The sequence below is a fragment of the Oncorhynchus mykiss genome, chromosome 19, assembly GCF_057628025.1.
Source record: "Oncorhynchus mykiss isolate SJ-2025 chromosome 19, ASM5762802v1, whole genome shotgun sequence".
In the NCBI taxonomy this organism is placed as follows: domain Eukaryota; kingdom Metazoa; phylum Chordata; class Actinopteri; order Salmoniformes; family Salmonidae; genus Oncorhynchus; species Oncorhynchus mykiss.
Window position 1 is genome coordinate 14,260,337 of NC_143040.1, and position 18,213 is coordinate 14,278,549.

At 46.1% G+C, this 18,213-nt stretch overlaps 13 non-coding genes across 13 annotated transcripts; all 13 read left to right on the top strand.

The window, feature by feature from the left end:
• The first annotated feature begins 1,617 nt into the window (after positions 1 to 1,617).
• Positions 1,618 to 1,689, top strand: trnae-cuc (transfer RNA glutamic acid (anticodon CUC)). Its single transcript has one exon. It is a non-coding gene; the product is annotated as a tRNA-Glu (tRNA).
• A 1,158-nt stretch (positions 1,690 to 2,847) lies between these two features.
• trnae-cuc (transfer RNA glutamic acid (anticodon CUC)) lies at positions 2,848 to 2,919 on the top strand. The gene has a single exon. It is a non-coding gene; the product is annotated as a tRNA-Glu (tRNA).
• Positions 2,920 to 3,315: 396 nt separating this feature from the next.
• trnae-cuc (transfer RNA glutamic acid (anticodon CUC)) lies at positions 3,316 to 3,387 on the top strand. The gene has a single exon. It is a non-coding gene; the product is annotated as a tRNA-Glu (tRNA).
• Positions 3,388 to 3,496: 109 nt separating this feature from the next.
• trnae-cuc (transfer RNA glutamic acid (anticodon CUC)) lies at positions 3,497 to 3,568 on the top strand. Its single transcript has one exon. It is a non-coding gene; the product is annotated as a tRNA-Glu (tRNA).
• Positions 3,569 to 5,907: 2,339 nt separating this feature from the next.
• On the top strand, positions 5,908 to 5,979 carry trnae-cuc (transfer RNA glutamic acid (anticodon CUC)). Its single transcript has one exon. It is a non-coding gene; the product is annotated as a tRNA-Glu (tRNA).
• Positions 5,980 to 6,375: 396 nt separating this feature from the next.
• trnae-cuc (transfer RNA glutamic acid (anticodon CUC)) lies at positions 6,376 to 6,447 on the top strand. The gene has a single exon. It is a non-coding gene; the product is annotated as a tRNA-Glu (tRNA).
• A 1,151-nt stretch (positions 6,448 to 7,598) lies between these two features.
• Positions 7,599 to 7,670, top strand: trnae-cuc (transfer RNA glutamic acid (anticodon CUC)). The gene has a single exon. It is a non-coding gene; the product is annotated as a tRNA-Glu (tRNA).
• Positions 7,671 to 7,779: 109 nt separating this feature from the next.
• Positions 7,780 to 7,851, top strand: trnae-cuc (transfer RNA glutamic acid (anticodon CUC)). The gene has a single exon. It is a non-coding gene; the product is annotated as a tRNA-Glu (tRNA).
• Positions 7,852 to 8,981: 1,130 nt separating this feature from the next.
• On the top strand, positions 8,982 to 9,053 carry trnae-cuc (transfer RNA glutamic acid (anticodon CUC)). Its single transcript has one exon. It is a non-coding gene; the product is annotated as a tRNA-Glu (tRNA).
• A 2,357-nt stretch (positions 9,054 to 11,410) lies between these two features.
• trnae-cuc (transfer RNA glutamic acid (anticodon CUC)) lies at positions 11,411 to 11,482 on the top strand. The gene has a single exon. It is a non-coding gene; the product is annotated as a tRNA-Glu (tRNA).
• A 1,158-nt stretch (positions 11,483 to 12,640) lies between these two features.
• trnae-cuc (transfer RNA glutamic acid (anticodon CUC)) lies at positions 12,641 to 12,712 on the top strand. Its single transcript has one exon. It is a non-coding gene; the product is annotated as a tRNA-Glu (tRNA).
• A 1,158-nt stretch (positions 12,713 to 13,870) lies between these two features.
• Positions 13,871 to 13,942, top strand: trnae-cuc (transfer RNA glutamic acid (anticodon CUC)). The gene has a single exon. It is a non-coding gene; the product is annotated as a tRNA-Glu (tRNA).
• A 1,907-nt stretch (positions 13,943 to 15,849) lies between these two features.
• trnae-cuc (transfer RNA glutamic acid (anticodon CUC)) lies at positions 15,850 to 15,921 on the top strand. Its single transcript has one exon. It is a non-coding gene; the product is annotated as a tRNA-Glu (tRNA).
• The last annotated feature ends 2,292 nt before the right edge of the window (positions 15,922 to 18,213 follow it).

Genomic DNA, 18,213 nt, shown 5'->3' on the forward strand with positions numbered 1-18,213 from the left:
TAGGCCTTGAAATACATCTACAGGTACACCTCCAATTGACTCAAAGGATGTCAATTAGCCTATCAGAAGCTTCTAAAGCCATGACATCATTTTCGGGAATTTTCCAAACTGTTTAAAGGCACAGCCAACTTAGTGTATGTAAACTTCTGACCCACTGGATTTGTGATACACTGAATTATAAGTGAAATAATCGGTCTGTAAACAATTGTTGGAAAAATTACTTGTGTCATGCACAAAGTAGATGTCCTAACCGACTGCCAAAACTATAGTTTGTTAACAAGAAATGTGTGGAGGGGTTGACAAACAGGTTTTAATGACTCCAGCCTAAGTGGATGGAAACTTACGACTTCAACTGTATGTACCAGCTCACACTGGGAACCGATTTTCACTCTAGTACCCTTCCCTGGTGGTCTAGTGGTTAGGATTCGGCGCTCTCGCGGCCCGGGTTCGATTCCCGGTCAGGGAACTACTCTTTTGCTACATGTTTACTTGTGCAACCTGTCACTATGAATATGGAAGGTTATCGCACATATGTACCAGCTCACACTGGGAACCGATTTGCACTCTAGTACCCTTCCCTGGTGGTCTAGTGGTTAGGATTCGGCGCTCTCACCGCCGCGGCCCGGGTTCGATTCCCGGTCAGGGCAATAGTCTATGCTCCTTGTTTACTTGTGCAACCTGTCACTATGAATTTAGTAGGTTGTTGCACATATGTACCACTTCAAATTGCAAACTGATTTGCCCTGCAGTGTCCTTCCCAGGTGTTCTAGTGGTGCACCAGACCCTCCTGCAGCAAAGCACCCCCAACATGATGCTGTGCTTCACGGTTGGGATGTGTTCTTTGGCTTGCGAGCCCTTTTCGATATAGGACTCGTTTGCCTGTGGATATAGACCATTTTGTACCTGTTTCCTCCAGCATCTTCACAAGGTCCTTTGCTGTAGTTCTGGGATGGATTTGCACTTTTCGACCCAAAGTACGTTCATCTCTAGGAGACAGAACGCGTCTCCTTCCTGAGCGGTATGACGCCTGCGTGGTCCCATGGTGTTTATACTTGCGTACTATTGTTTCTACAGATGAGCGAGGTACCTTCAGGCGTTTGGAAATTGCTCCCATGGATGAACCAGATTTGTGGAGGTCTACATTTTTTTTCTGAGGTCTTGGCTGATTTCCTTTGGTTTTCCCATGGAGTCAAGCAAAGAGGCACTGAGTTTGAAGGTAGGCCTTGAAATACATCTACAGGTACACCTCCAATTGACTCAAAGGATGTCAATTAGCCTATCAGAAGCTTCTAAAGCCATGACATCATTTTCGGGAATTTTCCAAACTGTTTAAAGGCACAGCCAACTTAGTGTATGTAAACTTCTGACCCACTGGATTTGTGATACACTGAATTATAAGTGAAATAATCGGTCTGTAAACAATTGTTGGAAAAATTACTTGTGGCATGCACAAAGTAGATGTCCTAACCGACTGCCAAAACTATAGTTTGTTAACAAGAAATGTGTGGAGGGGTTGACAAACAGGTTTTAATGACTCCAGCCTAAGTGGATGGAAACTTACGACTTCAACTGTATGTACCAGCTCACACTGGGAACCGATTTTCACTCTAGTACCCTTCCCTGGTGGTCTAGTGGTTAGGATTCGGCGCTCTCACCGCCGCGGCCCGGGTTCGATTCCCGGTCAGGGAACTACTCTTTTGCTACATGTTTACTTGTGCAACCTGTCACTATGAATATGGAAGGTTATCGCACATATGTACCAGCTCACACTGGGAACCGATTTCCACTCTAGTACCCTTCCCTGGTGGTCTAGTGGTTAGGATTCGGCGCTCTCACCGCCGCGGCCCGGGTTCGATTCCCGGTAAAGGAAATAGTCTATAGTCTATGCTCCTTGTTTAGTTGTGCATCCTGTCACTATGAATTTAGTAGGTTGTTGCACATATGTACCACTTCAAATTGCAAACTGATTTGCCCTGCAGTGTCCTTCCCAGGTGTTCTAGTGGTGCACCAGACCCTCCTGCAGCAAAGCACCCCCAACATGATGCTGTGCTTCACGGTTGGGATGTGTTCTTTGGCTTGCGAGCCCTTTTCGATATAGGACTCGTTTGCCTGTGGATATAGACCATTTTGTACCTGTTTCCTCCAGCATCTTCACAAGGTCCTTTGCTGTAGTTCTGGGATGGATTTGCACTTTTCGACCCAAAGTACGTTCATCTCTAGGAGACAGAACGCGTCTCCTTCCTGAGCGGTATGACGCCTGCGTGGTCCCATGGTGTTTATACTTGCGTACTATTGTTTCTACAGATGAGCGAGGTACCTTCAGGCGTTTGGAAATTGCTCCCAAGGATGAACCAGATTTGTGGAGGTCTACATTTTTTTTCTGAGGTCTTGGCTGATTTCCTTTGGTTTTCCCATGGAGTCAAGCAAAGAGGCACTGAGTTTGAAGGTAGGCCTTGAAATACATCTACAGGTACACCTCCAATTGACTCAAAGGATGTCAATTAGCCTATCAGAAGCTTCTAAAGCCATGACATCATTTTCGGGAATTTTCCAAACTGTTTAAAGGCACAGCCAACTTAGTGTATGTAAACTTCTGACCCACTGGATTTGTGATACACTGAATTATAAGTGAAATAATCGGTCTGTAAACAATTGTTGGAAAAATTACTTGTGTCATGCACAAAGTAGATGTCCTAACCGACTGCCAAAACTATAGTTTGTTAACAAGAAATGTGTGGAGGGGTTGACAAACAGGTTTTAATGACTCCAGCCTAAGTGGATGGAAACTTACGACTTCAACTGTATGTACCAGCTCACACTGGGAACCGATTTTCACTCTAGTACCCTTCCCTGGTGGTCTAGTGGTTAGGATTCGGCGCTCTCACCGCCGCGGCCCGGGTTCGATTCCCGGTCAGGGAACTACTCTTTTGCTACATGTTTACTTGTGCAACCTGTCACTATGAATATGGAAGGTTATCGCACATATGTACCAGCTCACACTGGGAACCGATTTCCACTCTAGTACCCTTCCCTGGTGGTCTAGTGGTTAGGATTCAGCGCTCTCACCGCCGCGGCCCGGGTTCGATTCCCGGTAAAGGAAATAGTCTATAGTCTATGCTCCTTGTTTAGTTGTGCATCCTGTCACTATGAATTTAGTAGGTTGTTGCACATATGTACCACTTCAAATTGCAAACTGATTTGCCCTGCAGTGTCCTTCCCAGGTGTTCTAGTGGTGCACCAGACCCTCCTGCAGCAAAGCACCCCCAACATGATGCTGTGCTTCACGGTTGGGATGTGTTCTTTGGCTAGTACCCTTCCCTGGTGGTCTAGTGGTTAGGATTCGGCGCTCTCACCGCCGCGGCCCGGGTTCGATTCCCGGTCAGGGAACTACTCTTTTGCTACATGTTTACTTGTGCAACCTGTCACTATGAATATGGAAGGTTATCGCACATATGTACCAGCTCACACTGGGAACCGATTTCCACTCTAGTACCCTTCCCTGGTGGTCTAGTGGTTAGGATTCGGCGCTCTCACCGCCGCGGCCCGGGTTCGATTCCCGGTCAGGGAACTACTCTTTTGCTACATGTTTACTTGTGCAACCTGTCACTATGAATATGGAAGGTTATCGCACATATGTACCAGCTCACACTGGGAACCGATTTGCACTCTAGTACCCTTCCCTGGTGGTCTAGTGGTTAGGATTCGGTGCTCTCACCGCCGCGGCCCGGGTTCGATTCCCGGTAAAGGAAATAGTCTATAGTCTATGCTCTTTGTTTAGTTGTGCATCCTGTCACTATGAATTTAGTAGGTTGTTGCACATATGTACCACTTCAAATTGCAAACTGATTTGCCCTGCAGTGTCCTTCCCAGGTGTTCTAGTGGTGCACCAGACCCTCCTGCAGCAAAGCACCCCCAACATGATGCTGTGCTTCACGGTTGGGATGTGTTCTTTGGCTTGGAGCCCTTTTCGATATAGGACTCGTTTGCCTGTGGATATAGACCATTTTGTACCTGTTTCCTCCAGCATCTTCACAAGGTCCTTTGCTGTAGTTCTGGGATGGATTTGCACTTTTCGACCCAAAGTACGTTCATCTCTAGGAGACAGAACGCGTCTCCTTCCTGAGCGGTATGACGCCTGCGTGGTCCCATGGTGTTTATACTTGCGTACTATTGTTTCTACAGATGAGCGAGGTACCTTCAGGCGTTTGGAAATTGCTCCCAAGGATGAACCAGATTTGTGGAGGTCTACATTTTTTTTCTGAGGTCTTGGCTGATTTCCTTTGGTTTTCCCATGGAGTCAAGCAAAGAGGCACTGAGTTTGAAGGTAGGCCTTGAAATACATCTACAGGTACACCTCCAATTGACTCAAAGGATGTCAATTAGCCTATCAGAAGCTTCTAAAGCCATGACATCATTTTCGGGAATTTTCCAAACTGTTTAAAGGCACAGCCAACTTAGTGTATGTAAACTTCTGACCCACTGGATTTGTGATACACTGAATTATAAGTGAAATAATCGGTCTGTAAACAATTGTTGGAAGAATTACTTGTGTCATGCACAAAGTAGATGTCCTAACCGACTGCCAAAACTATAGTTTGTTAACAAGAAATGTGTGGAGGGGTTGACAAACAGGTTTTAATGACTCCAGCCTAAGTGGATGGAAACTTACGACTTCAACTGTATGTACCAGCTCACACTGGGAACCGATTTGCACTCTAGTACCCTTCCCTGGTGGTCTCGATTCCCGGTCAGGGAACTACTCTTTTGCTACATGTTTACTTGTGCAACCTGTCACTATGAATATGGAAGGTTATCGCACATATGTACCAGCTCACACTGGGAACCGATTTGCACTCTAGTACCCTTCCCTGGTGGTCTAGTGGTTAGGATTCGGCGCTCTCACCGCCGCGGCCCGGGTTCGATTCCTGGTAAAGGAAATAGTCTATGCTCCTTGTTTAGTTGTGCATCCTGTCACTATGAATTTAGTAGGTTGTTGCACATATGTACCACTTCAAATTGCAAACTGATTTGCCCTGCAGTGTCTTTCCCAGGTGTTCTAGTGGTGCACCAGACCCTCCTGCAGCAAAGCACCCCCAACATGATGCTGTGCTTCACGGTTGGGATGTGTTCTTTGGCTTGCGAGCCCTTTTCGATATAGGACTCGTTTGCCTGTGGATATAGACCATTTTGTACCTGTTTCCTCCAGCATCTTCACAAGGTCCTTTGCTGTAGTTCTGGGATGGATTTGCACTTTTCGACCCAAAGTACGTTCATCTCTAGGAGACAGAACGCGTCTCCTTCCTGAGCGGTATGACGCCTGCGTGGTCCCATGGTGTTTATACTTGCGTACTATTGTTTCTACAGATGAGCGAGGTACCTTCAGGCGTTTGGAAATTGCTCCCAAGGATGAACCAGATTTGTGGAGGTCTACATTTTTTTTCTGAGGTCTTGGCTGATTTCCTTTGGTTTTCCCATGGAGTCAAGCAAAGAGGCACTGAGTTTGAAGGTAGGCCTTGAAATACATCTACAGGTACACCTCCAATTGACTCAAAGGATGTCAATTAGCCTATCAGAAGCTTCTAAAGCCATGACATCATTTTCGGGAATTTTCCAAACTGTTTAAAGGCACAGCCAACTTAGTGTATGTAAACTTCTGACCCACTGGATTTGTGATACACTGAATTATAAGTGAAATAATCGGTCTGTAAACAATTGTTGGAAAAATTACTTGTGTCATGCACAAAGTAGATGTCCTAACCGACTGCCAAAACTATAGTTTGTTAACAAGAAATGTGTGGAGGGGTTGACAAACAGGTTTTAATGACTCCAGCCTAAGTGGATGGAAACTTACGACTTCAACTGTATGTACCAGCTCACACTGGGAACCGATTTTCACTCTAGTACCCTTCCCTGGTGGTCTAGTGGTTAGGATTCGGCGCTCTCACCGCCGCGGCCCGGGTTCGATTCCCGGTCAGGGAACTACTCTTTTGCTACATGTTTACTTGTGCAACCTGTCACTATGAATATGGAAGGTTATCGCACATATGTACCAGCTCACACTGGGAACCGATTTCCACTCTAGTACCCTTCCCTGGTGGTCTAGTGGTTAGGATTCAGCGCTCTCACCGCCGCGGCCCGGGTTCGATTCCCGGTAAAGGAAATAGTCTATAGTCTATGCTCCTTGTTTAGTTGTGCATCCTGTCACTATGAATTTAGTAGGTTGTTGCACATATGTACCACTTCAAATTGCAAACTGATTTGCCCTGCAGTGTCCTTCCCAGGTGTTCTAGTGGTGCACCAGACCCTCCTGCAGCAAAGCACCCCCAACATGATGCTGTGCTTCACGGTTGGGATGTGTTCTTTGGCTAGTACCCTTCCCTGGTGGTCTAGTGGTTAGGATTCGGCGCTCTCACCGCCGCGGCCCGGGTTCGATTCCCGGTCAGGGAACTACTCTTTTGCTACATGTTTACTTGTGCAACCTGTCACTATGAATATGGAAGGTTATCGCACATATGTACCAGCTCACACTGGGAACCGATTTGCACTCTAGTACCCTTCCCTGGTGGTCTAGTGGTTAGGATTCGGCGCTCTCACCGCCGCGGCCCGGGTTCGATTCCCGGTAAAGGAAATAGTCTATGCTCCTTGTTTAGTTGTGCATCCTGTCACTATGAATTTAGTAGGTTGTTGCACATATGTACCACTTCAAATTGCAAACTGATTTGCCCTGCAGTGTCCTTCCCAGGTGTTCTAGTGGTGCACCAGACCCTCCTGCAGCAAAGCACCCCCAACATGATACTGTGCTTCACGGTTGGGATGTGTTCTTTGGCTTGCGAGCCCTTTTCGATATAGGACTCGTTTGCCTGTGGATATAGACCATTTTGTACCTGTTTCCTCCAGCATCTTCACAAGGTCCTTTGCTGTAGTTCTGGGATGGATTTGCACTTTTCGACCCAAAGTACGTTCATCTCTAGGAGACAGAACGCGTCTCCTTCCTGAGCGGTATGACGCCTGCGTGGTCCCATGGTGTTTATACTTGCGTACTATTGTTTCTACAGATGAGCGAGGTACCTTCAGGCGTTTGGAAATTGCTCCCAAGGATGAACCAGATTTGTGGAGGTCTACATTTTTTTTCTGAGGTCTTGGCTGATTTCCTTTGGTTTTCCCATGGAGTCAAGCAAAGAGGCACTGAGTTTGAAGGTAGGCCTTGAAATACATCTACAGGTACACCTCCAATTGACTCAAAGGATGTCAATTAGCCTATCAGAAGCTTCTAAAGCCATGACATCATTTTCGGGAATTTTCCAAACTGTTTAAAGGCACAGCCAACTTAGTGTATGTAAACTTCTGACCCACTGGATTTGTGATACACTGAATTATAAGTGAAATAATCGGTCTGTAAACAATTGTTGGAAAAATTACTTGTGTCATGCACAAAGTAGATGTCCTAACCGACTGCCAAAACTATAGTTTGTTAACAAGAAATGTGTGGAGGGGTTGACAAACAGGTTTTAATGACTCCAGCCTAAGTGGATGGAAACTTACGACTTCAACTGTATGTACCAGCTCACACTGGGAACCGATTTTCACTCTAGTACCCTTCCCTGGTGGTCTAGTGGTTAGGATTCGGCGCTCTCACCGCCGCGGCCCGGGTTCGATTCCCGGTCAGGGAACTACTCTTTTGCTACATGTTTACTTGTGCAACCTGTCACTATGAATATGGAAGGTTATCGCACATATGTACCAGCTCACACTGGGAACCGATTTGCACTCTAGTACCCTTCCCTGGTGGTCTAGTGGTTAGGATTCGGCGCTCTCACCGCCGCGGCCCGGGTTCGATTCCCGGTCAGGGAACTACTCTTTTGCTACATGTTTACTTGTGCAACCTGTCACTATGAATATGGAAGGTTATCGCACATATGTACCAGCTCACACTGGGAACCGATTTGCACTCTAGTGGTTAGGATTCGGCGCTCTCACCGCCGCGGCCCGGGTTCGATTCCCGGTAAAGGAAATAGTCTATGCTCCTTGTTTAGTTGTGCATCCTGTCACTATGAATTTAGTAGGTTGTTGCACATATGTACCACTTCAAATTGCAAACTGATTTGCCCTGCAGTGTCCTTCCCAGGTGTTCTAGTGGTGCACCAGACCCTCCTGCAGCAAAGCACCCCCAACATGATGCTGTGCTTCACGGTTGGGATGTGTTCTTTGGCTTGCGAGCCCTTTTCGATATAGGACTCGTTTGCCTGTGGATATAGACCATTTTGTACCTGTTTCCTCCAGCATCTTCACAAGGTCCTTTGCTGTAGTTCTGGGATGGATTTGCACTTTTCGACCCAAAGTACGTTCATCTCTAGGAGACAGAACGCGTCTCCTTCCTGAGCGGTATGACGCCTGCGTGGTCCCATGGTGTTTATACTTGCGTACTATTGTTTCTACAGATGAGCGAGGTACCTTCAGGCGTTTGGAAATTGCTCCCAAGGATGAACCAGATTTGTGGAGGTCTACATTTTTTTTCTGAGGTCTTGGCTGATTTCCTTTGGTTTTCCCATGGAGTCAAGCAAAGAGGCACTGAGTTTGAAGGTAGGCCTTGAAATACATCTACAGGTACACCTCCAATTGACTAAAAGGATGTCAATTAGCCTATCAGAAGCTTCTAAAGCCATGACATCATTTTCGGGAATTTTCCAAACTGTTTAAAGGCACAGCCAACTTAGTGTATGTAAACTTCTGACCCACTGGATTTGTGATACACTGAATTATAAGTGAAATAATCGGTCTGTAAACAATTGTTGGAAAAATTACTTGTGTCATGCACAAAGTAGATGTCCTAACCGACTGCCAAAACTATAGTTTGTTAACAAGAAATGTGTGGAGGGGTTGACAAACAGGTTTTAATGACTCCAGCCTAAGTGGATGGAAACTTACGACTTCAACTGTATGTACCAGCTCACACTGGGAACCGATTTGCACTCTAGTACCCTTCCCTGGTGGTCTAGTGGTTAGGATTTGGCGCTCTCACCGCCGCGGCCCGGGTTCGATTCCCGGTCAGGGAACTACTCTTTTGCTACATGTTTACTTGTGCAACCTGTCACTATGAATATGGAAGGTTATCGCACATATGTACCAGCTCACACTGGGAACCGATTTGCACTCTAGTACCCTTCCCTGGTGGTCTAGTGGTTAGGATTCGGCGCTCTCACCGCCGCGGCCCGGGTTCGCGGCCCAGGTTCGATTCCCGGTAAAGGAAATAGTCTATAGTCTATGCTCCTTGTTTAGTTGTGCATCCTGTCACTATGAATTTAGTAGGTTGTTGCACATATGTACCACTTCAAATTGCAAACTGATTTGCCCTGCAGTGTCCTTCCCAGGTGTTCTAGTGGTGCACCAGACCCTCCTGCAGCAAAGCACCCCCAACATGATGCTGTGCTTCACGGTTGGGATGTGTTCTTTGGCTTGCGAGCCCTTTTCGATATAGGACTCGTTTGCCTGTGGATATAGACCATTTTGTACCTGTTTCCTCCAGCATCTTCACAAGGTCCTTTGCTGTAGTTCTGGGATGGATTTGCACTTTTCGACCCAAAGTACGTTCATCTCTAGGAGACAGAACGCGTCTCCTTCCTGAGCGGTATGACGCCTGCGTGGTCCCATGGTGTTTATACTTGCGTACTATTGTTTCTACAGATGAGCGAGGTACCTTCAGGCGTTTGGAAATTGCTCCCAAGGATGAACCAGATTTGTGGAGGTCTACATTTTTTTTCTGAGGTCTTGGCTGATTTCCTTTGGTTTTCCCATGGAGTCAAGCAAAGAGGCACTGAGTTTGAAGGTAGGCCTTGAAATACATCTACAGGTACACCTCCAATTGACTCAAAGGATGTCAATTAGCCTATCAGAAGCTTCTAAAGCCATGACAACTTAGTGTATGTAAACTTCTGACCCACTGGATTTGTGATACACTGAATTATAAGTGAAATAATCGGTCTGTAAACAATTGTTGGAAAAATTACTTGTGTCATGCACAAAGTAGATGTCCTAACCGACTGCCAAAACTATAGTTTGTTAACAAGAAATGTGTGGAGGGGTTGACAAACAGGTTTTAATGACTCCAGCCTAAGTGGATGGAAACTTACGACTTCAACTGTATGTACCAGCTCACACTGGGAACCGATTTTCACTCTAGTACCCTTCACTGGTGGTCTAGTGGTTAGGATTCGGCGCTCTCACCGCCGCGGCCCGGGTTCGATTCCCGGTCAGGGAACTACTCTTTTGCTACATGTTTACTTGTGCAACCTGTCACTATGAATATGGAAGGTTATCGCACATATGTACCAGCTCACACTGGGAACCGATTTGCACTCTAGTACCCTTCCCTGGTGGTCTAGTGGTTAGGATTCGGCGCTCTCACCACCGCGGCCCGGGTTCGATTCCCGGTAAAGGAAATAGTCTATAGTCTATGCTCCTTGTTTAGTTGTGCATCCTGTCACTATGAATTTAGTAGGTTGTTGCACATATACACTTCAAATTGCAAACTGATTTGCCCTGCAGTGTCCTTCCCAGGTGTTCTAGTGGTGCACCAGACCCTCCTGCAGCAAAGCACCCCCAACATGATGCTGTGCTTCACGGTTGGGATGTGTTCTTTGGCTTGCGAGCCCTTTTCGATATAGGACTCGTTTGCCTGTGGATATAGACCATTTTGTACCTGTTTCCTCCAGCATCTTCACAAGGTCCTTTGCTGTAGTTCTGGGATGGATTTGCACTTTTCGACCCAAAGTACGTTCATCTCTAGGAGACAGAACGCGTCTCCTTCCTGAGCGGTATGACGCCTGCGTGGTCCCATGGTGTTTATACTTGCGTACTATTGTTTCTACAGATGAGCGAGGTACCTTCAGGCGTTTGGAAATTGCTCCCAAGGATGAACCAGATTTGTGGAGGTCTACATTTTTTTTCTGAGGTCTTGGCTGATTTCCTTTGGTTTTCCCATGGAGTCAAGCAAAGAGGCACTGAGTTTGAAGGTAGGCCTTGAAATACATCTACAGGTACACCTCCAATTGACTCAAAGGATGTCAATTAGCCTATCAGAAGCTTCTAAAGCCATGACATCATTTTCGGGAATTTTCCAAACTGTTTAAAGGCACAGCCAACTTAGTGTATGTAAACTTCTGACCCACTGGATTTGTGATACACTGAATTATAAGTGAAATAATCGGTCTGTAAACAATTGTTGGAAAAATTACTTGTGTCATGCACAAAGTAGATGTCCTAACCGACTGCCAAAACTATAGTTTGTTAACAAGAAATGTGTGGAGGGGTTGACAAACAGGTTTTAATGACTCCAGCCTAAGTGGATGGAAACTTACGACTTCAACTGTATGTACCAGCTCACACTGGGAACCGATTTTCACTCTAGTACCCTTCCCTGGTGGTCTAGTGGTTAGGATTCGGCGCTCTCACCGCCGCGGCCCGGGTTCGATTCCCGGTCAGGGAACTACTCTTTTGCTACATGTTTACTTGTGCAACCTGTCACTATGAATATGGAAGGTTATCGCACATATGTACCAGCTCACACTGGGAACCGATTTCCACTTTAGTACCCTTCCCTGGTGGTCTAGTGGTTAGGATTCGGCGCTCTCACCGCCGCGGCCCGGGTTCGATTCCCGGTAAAGGAAATAGTCTATAGTCTATGCTCCTTGTTTAGTTGTGCATCCTGTCACTATGAATTTAGTAGGTTGTTGCACATATGTACCACTTCAAATTGCAAACTGATTTGCCCTGCAGTGTCCTTCCCAGGTGTTCTAGTGGTGCACCAGACCCTCCTGCAGCAAAGCACCCCCAACATGATGCTGTGCTTCACGGTTGGGATGTGTTCTTTGGCTTGCGAGCCCTTTTCGATATAGGACTCGTTTGCCTGTGGATATAGACCATTTTGTACCTGTTTCCTCCAGCATCTTCACAAGGTCCTTTGCTGTAGTTCTGGGATGGATTTGCACTTTTCGACCCAAAGTACGTTCATCTCTAGGAGACAGAACGCGTCTCCTTCCTGAGCGGTATGACGCCTGCGTGGTCCCATGGTGTTTATACTTGCGTACTATTGTTTCTACAGATGAGCGAGGTACCTTCAGGCGTTTGGAAATTGCTCCCATGGATGAACCAGATTTGTGGAGGTCTACATTTTTTTTCTGAGGTCTTGGCTGATTTCCTTTGGTTTTCCCATGGAGTCAAGCAAAGAGGCACTGAGTTTGAAGGTAGGCCTTGAAATACATCTACAGGTACACCTCCAATTGACTCAAAGGATGTCAATTAGCCTATCAGAAGCTTCTAAAGCCATGACATCATTTTCGGGAATTTTCCAAACTGTTTAAAGGCACAGCCAACTTAGTGTATGTAAACTTCTGACCCACTGGATTTGTGATACACTGAATTATAAGTGAAATAATCGGTCTGTAAACAATTGTTGGAAAAATTACTTGTGTCATGCACAAAGTAGATGTCCTAACCGACTGCCAAAACTATAGTTTGTTAACAAGAAATGTGTGGAGGGGTTGACAAACAGGTTTTAATGACTCCAGCCTAAGTGGATGGAAACTTACGACTTCAACTGTATGTACCAGCTCACACTGGGAACCGATTTTCACTCTAGTACCCTTCCCTGGTGGTCTAGTGGTTAGGATTCGGCGCTCTCACCGCCGCGGCCCGGGTTCGATTCCCGGTCAGGGAACTACTCTTTTGCTACATGTTTACTTGTGCAACCTGTCACTATGAATATGGAAGGTTATCGCACATATGTACCAGCTCACACTGGGAACCGATTTCCACTCTAGTACCCTTCCCTGGTGGTCTAGTGGTTAGGATTCGGCGCTCTCACCGCCGTGGCCCGGGTTCGATTCCCGGTAAAGGAAATAGTCTATAGTCTATGCTCCTTGTTTAGTTGTGCATCCTGTCACTATGAATTTAGTAGGTTGTTGCACATATGTACCACTTCAAATTGCAAACTGATTTGCCCTGCAGTGTCCTTCCCAGGTGTTCTAGTGGTGCACCAGACCCTCCTGCAGCAAAGCACCCCCAACATGATGCTGTGCTTCACGGTTGGGATGTGTTCTTTGGCTTGCGAGCCCTTTTCGATATAGGACTCGTTTGCCTGTGGATATAGACCATTTTGTACCTGTTTCCTCCAGCATCTTCACAAGGTCCTTTGCTGTAGTTCTGGGATGGATTTGCACTTTTCGACCCAAAGTACGTTCATCTCTAGGAGACAGAACGCGTCTCCTTCCTGAGCGGTATGACGCCTGCGTGGTCCCATGGTGTTTATACTTGCGTACTATTGTTTCTACAGATGAGCGAGGTACCTTCAGGCGTTTGGAAATTGCTCCCAAGGATGAACCAGATTTGTGGAGGTCTACATTTTTTTTCTGAGGTCTTGGCTGATTTCCTTTGGTTTTCCCATGGAGTCAAGCAAAGAGGCACTGAGTTTGAAGGTAGGCCTTGAAATACATCTACAGGTACACCTCCAATTGACTCAAAGGATGTCAATTAGCCTATCAGAAGCTTCTAAAGCCATGACATCATTTTCGGGAATTTTCCAAACTGTTTAAAGGCACAGCCAACTTAGTGTATGTAAACTTCTGACCCACTGGATTTGTGATACACTGAATTATAAGTGAAATAATCGGTCTGTAAACAATTGTTGGAAAAATTACTTGTGTCATGCACAAAGTAGATGTCCTAACCGACTGCCAAAACTATAGTTTGTTAACAAGAAATGTGTGGAGGGGTTGACAAACAGGTTTTAATGACTCCAGCCTAAGTGGATGGAAACTTACGACTTCAACTGTATGTACCAGCTCACACTGGGAACCGATTTTCACTCTAGTACCCTTCCCTGGTGGTCTAGTGGTTAGGATTCGGCGCTCTCACCGCCGCGGCCCGGGTTCGATTCCCGGTCAGGGAACTACTCTTTTGCTACATGTTTACTTGTGCAACCTGTCACTATGAATATGGAAGGTTATCGCACATATGTACCAGCTCACACTGGGAACCGATTTGCACTCTAGTACCCTTCCCTGGTGGTCTAGTGGTTAGGATTCGGCGCTCTCACCGCCGCGGCCCGGGTTCGATTCCCGGTAAAGGAAATAGTCTATGCTCCTTGTTTAGTTGTGCATCCTGTCACTATGAATTTAGTAGGTTGTTGCACATATGTACCACTTCAAATTGCAAACTGATTTGCCCTGCAGTGTCCTTCCCAGGTGTTCTAGTGGTGCACCAGACCCTCCTGCAGCAAAGCACCCCCAACATGATGCTGTGCTTCACGGTTGGGATGTGTTCTTTGGCTTGCGAGCCCTTTTCGATATAGGACTCGTTTGCCTGTGGATATAGACCATTTTGTACCTGTTTCCTCCAGCATCTTCACAAGGTCCTTTGCTGTAGTTCTGGGATGGATTTGCACTTTTCGACCCAAAGTACGTTCATCTCTAGGAGACAGAACGCGTCTCCTTCCTGAGCGGTATGACGCCTGCGTGGTCCCATGGTGTTTATACTTGCGTACTATTGTTTCTACAGATGAGCGAGGTACCTTCAGGCGTTTGGAAATTGCTCCCAAGGATGAACCAGATTTGTGGAGGTCTACATTTTTTTTCTGAGGTCTTGGCTGATTTCCTTTGGTTTTCCCATGGAGTCAAGCAAAGAGGCACTGAGTTTGAAGGTAGGCCTTGAAATACATCTACAGGTACACCTCCAATTGACTCAAAGGATGTCAATTAGCCTATCAGAAGCTTCTAAAGCCATGACATCATTTTCGGGAATTTTCCAAACTGTTTAAAGGCACAGCCAACTTAGTGTATGTAAACTTCTGACCCACTGGATTTGTGATACACTGAATTATAAGTGAAATAATCGGTCTGTAAACAATTGTTGGAAAAATTACTTGTGTCATGCACAAAGTAGATGTCCTAACCAATCAATCAATCAAATTTATTTTATATAGCCCTTCGTACATCAGCTGATATCTCAAAGTGCTGTACAGAAACCCAGCCTAAAACCCCAAACAGCAAGCAATGCAGGTGAAGAAGCACGGTGGCTAGGAAAAACTCCCTAGAAAGGCCAAAACCTAGGAAGAAACCTAGAGAGGAACCAGGCTATGTGGGGTGGCCAGTCCTCTTCTGGCTGTGCCGGGTGGAGATTATAACAAAACATGGTCAAGATGTTCAAATGTTCATAAATGACCAGCATGGTCGAATAATAATAAGGCAGAATAGTTGAAACTGGAGCAGCAGCACAGTCAGGTGGACTGGGGACAGCAAAGAGTCATCATGTCAGGTATTCCTGGTGCATGGTCCTAGGGCTCAGGTCCTCCGAGAGAGAGAAAGAAAGAGAGAATTAGAGAGAGCATATGTGGGATGGCCAGTCCTCTTCTGGCTGTGCCGGGTGGAGATTATAACAGAACATGGCCAAGATGTTCAAATGTTCATAAATGATCAGCATGGTTGAATAATAATAAGGCAGAACAGTTGAAACTGGAGCAGCAGCACAGCCAGGTGGACTGGGGACAGCAAGGAGTCATCATGTCAGGTAGTCCTGGGGCATGGTCCTAGGGCTCAGGTCCTCCGAGAGAGAGAAAGAGAGAAGGAGAGAATTAGAGAACGCACACTTAGATTCACACAGGACACCGAATAGGACAGGAGAAGTACTCCAGATATAACAAACTGACCCTAGCCTGCCAAAACTATAGTTTGTTAACAAGAAATGTGTGGAGGGGTTGACAAACAGGTTTTAATGACTCCAGCCTAAGTGGATGGAAACTTACGACTTCAACTGTATGTACCAGCTCACACTGGGAACCGATTTTCACTCTAGTACCCTTCCCTGGTGGTCTAGTGGTTAGGATTCGGCGCTCTCACCGCCGGGGCCCGGGTTCGATTCCCGGTCAGGGAACTACTCTTTTGCTACATGTTTACTTGTGCAACCTGTCACTATGAATATGGAAGGTTATCGCACATATGTACCAGCTCACACTGGGAACCGATTTGCACTCTAGTACCCTTCCCTGGTGGTCTAGTGGTTAGGATTCGGCGCTCTCACCGCCGCGGCCCGGGTTCGATTCCCGGTAAAGGAAATAGTCTATAGTCTATGCTCCTTGTTTAGTTGTGCATCCTGTCACTATGAATTTAGTAGGTTGTTGCACATATGTACCACTTCAAATTGCAAACTGATTTGCCCTGCAGTGTCCTTCCCAGGTGTTCTAGTGGTGCACCAGACCCTCCTGCAGCAAAGCACCCCCAACATGATGCTGTGCTTCACGGTTGGGATGTGTTCTTTGGCTTGCGAGCCCTTTTCGATATAGGACTCGTTTGCCTGTGGATATAGACCATTTTGTACCTGTTTCCTCCAGCATCTTCACAAGGTCCTTTGCTGTAGTTCTGGGATGGATTTGCACTTTTCGACCCAAAGTACGTTCATCTCTAGGAGACAGAACGCGTCTCCTTCCTGAGCGGTATGACGCCTGCGTGGTCCCATGGTGTTTATACTTGCGTACTATTGTTTCTACAGATGAGCGAGGTACCTTCAGGCGTTTGGAAATTGCTCCCAAGGATGAACCAGATTTGTGGAGGTCTACATTTTTTTTCTGAGGTCTTGGCTGATTTCCTTTGGTTTTCCCATGGAGTCAAGCAAAGAGGCACTGAGTTTGAAGGTAGGCCTTGAAATACATCTACAGGTACACCTCCAATTGACTCAAAGGATGTCAATTAGCCTATCAGAAGCTTCTAAAGCCATGACATCATTTTCGGGAATTTTCCAAACTGTTTAAAGGCACAGCCAACTTAGTGTATGTAAACTTCTGACCCACTGGATTTGTGATACACTGAATTATAAGTGAAATAATCGGTCTGTAAACAATTGTTGGAAAAATTACTTGTGTCATAGACAAAGTAGATGTCCTAACCGACTGCCAAAACTATAGTTTGTTAACAAGAAATGTGTGGAGGGGTTGACAAACAGGTTTTAATGACTCCAGCCTAAGTGGATGGAAACTTACGACTTCAACTGTATGTACCAGCTCACACTGGGAACCGATTTTCACTCTAGTACCCTTCCCTGGTGGTCTAGTGGTTAGGATTCGGCGCTCTCACCGCTGCGGCCCGGGTTCGATTCCCGGTCAGGGAAATAGTCTATGCTCCTTGTTTACTTGTGCAACCTGTCACTATGAATATGGAAGGTTATCGCACATATGTACCAGCTCACACTGGGAACCGATTTGCACTCTAGTACCCTTCCCTGGTGGTCTAGTGGTTAGGATTCGGCGCTCTCACCGCCGCGGCCCGGGTTCGATTCCCGGTAAAGGAAATAGTCTATGCTCCTTGTTTAGTTGTGCATCCTGTCACTATGAATTTAGTAGGTTGTTGCACATATGTACCACTTCAAATTGCAAACTGATTTGCCCTGCAGTGTCCTTCCCAGGTGTTCTAGTGGTGCACCAGACCCTCCTGCAGCAAAGCACCCCCAACATGATGCTGTGCTTCACGGTTGGGATGTGTTCTTTGGCTTGCGAGCCCTTTTCGATATAGGACTCGTTTGCCTGTGGATATAGACCATTTTGTACCTGTTTCCTCCAGCATCTTCACAAGGTCCTTTGCTGTAGTTCTGGGATGGATTTGCACTTTTCGACCCAAAGTACGTTCATCTCTAGGAGACAGAACGCGTCTCCTTCCTGAGCGGTATGACGCCTGCGTGGTCCCATGGTGTTTATACTTGCGTACTATTGTTTCTACAGATGAGCGAGGTACCTTCAGGCGTTTGGAAATTGCTCCCAAGGATGAACCAGATTTGTGGAGGTCTACATTTTTTTTCTGAGGTCTTGGCTGATTTCCTTTGGTTTTCCCATGGAGTCAAGCAAAGAGGCACTGAGTTTGAAGGTAGGCCTTGAAATACATCTACAGGTACACCTCCAATTGACTCAAAGGATGTCAATTAGCCTATCAGAAGCTTCTAAAGCCATGACATCATTTTCGGGAATTTTCCAAACTGTTTAAAGGCACAGCCAACTTAGTGTATGTAAACTTCTGACCCACTGGATTTGTGATACACTGAATTATAAGTGAAATAATCGGTCTGTAAACAATTGTTGGAAAAATTACTTGTGTCATGCACAAAGTAGATGTCCTAACCAATCAATCAATCAAATTTATTTTATATAGCCCTTCGTACATCAGCTGATATCTCAAAGTG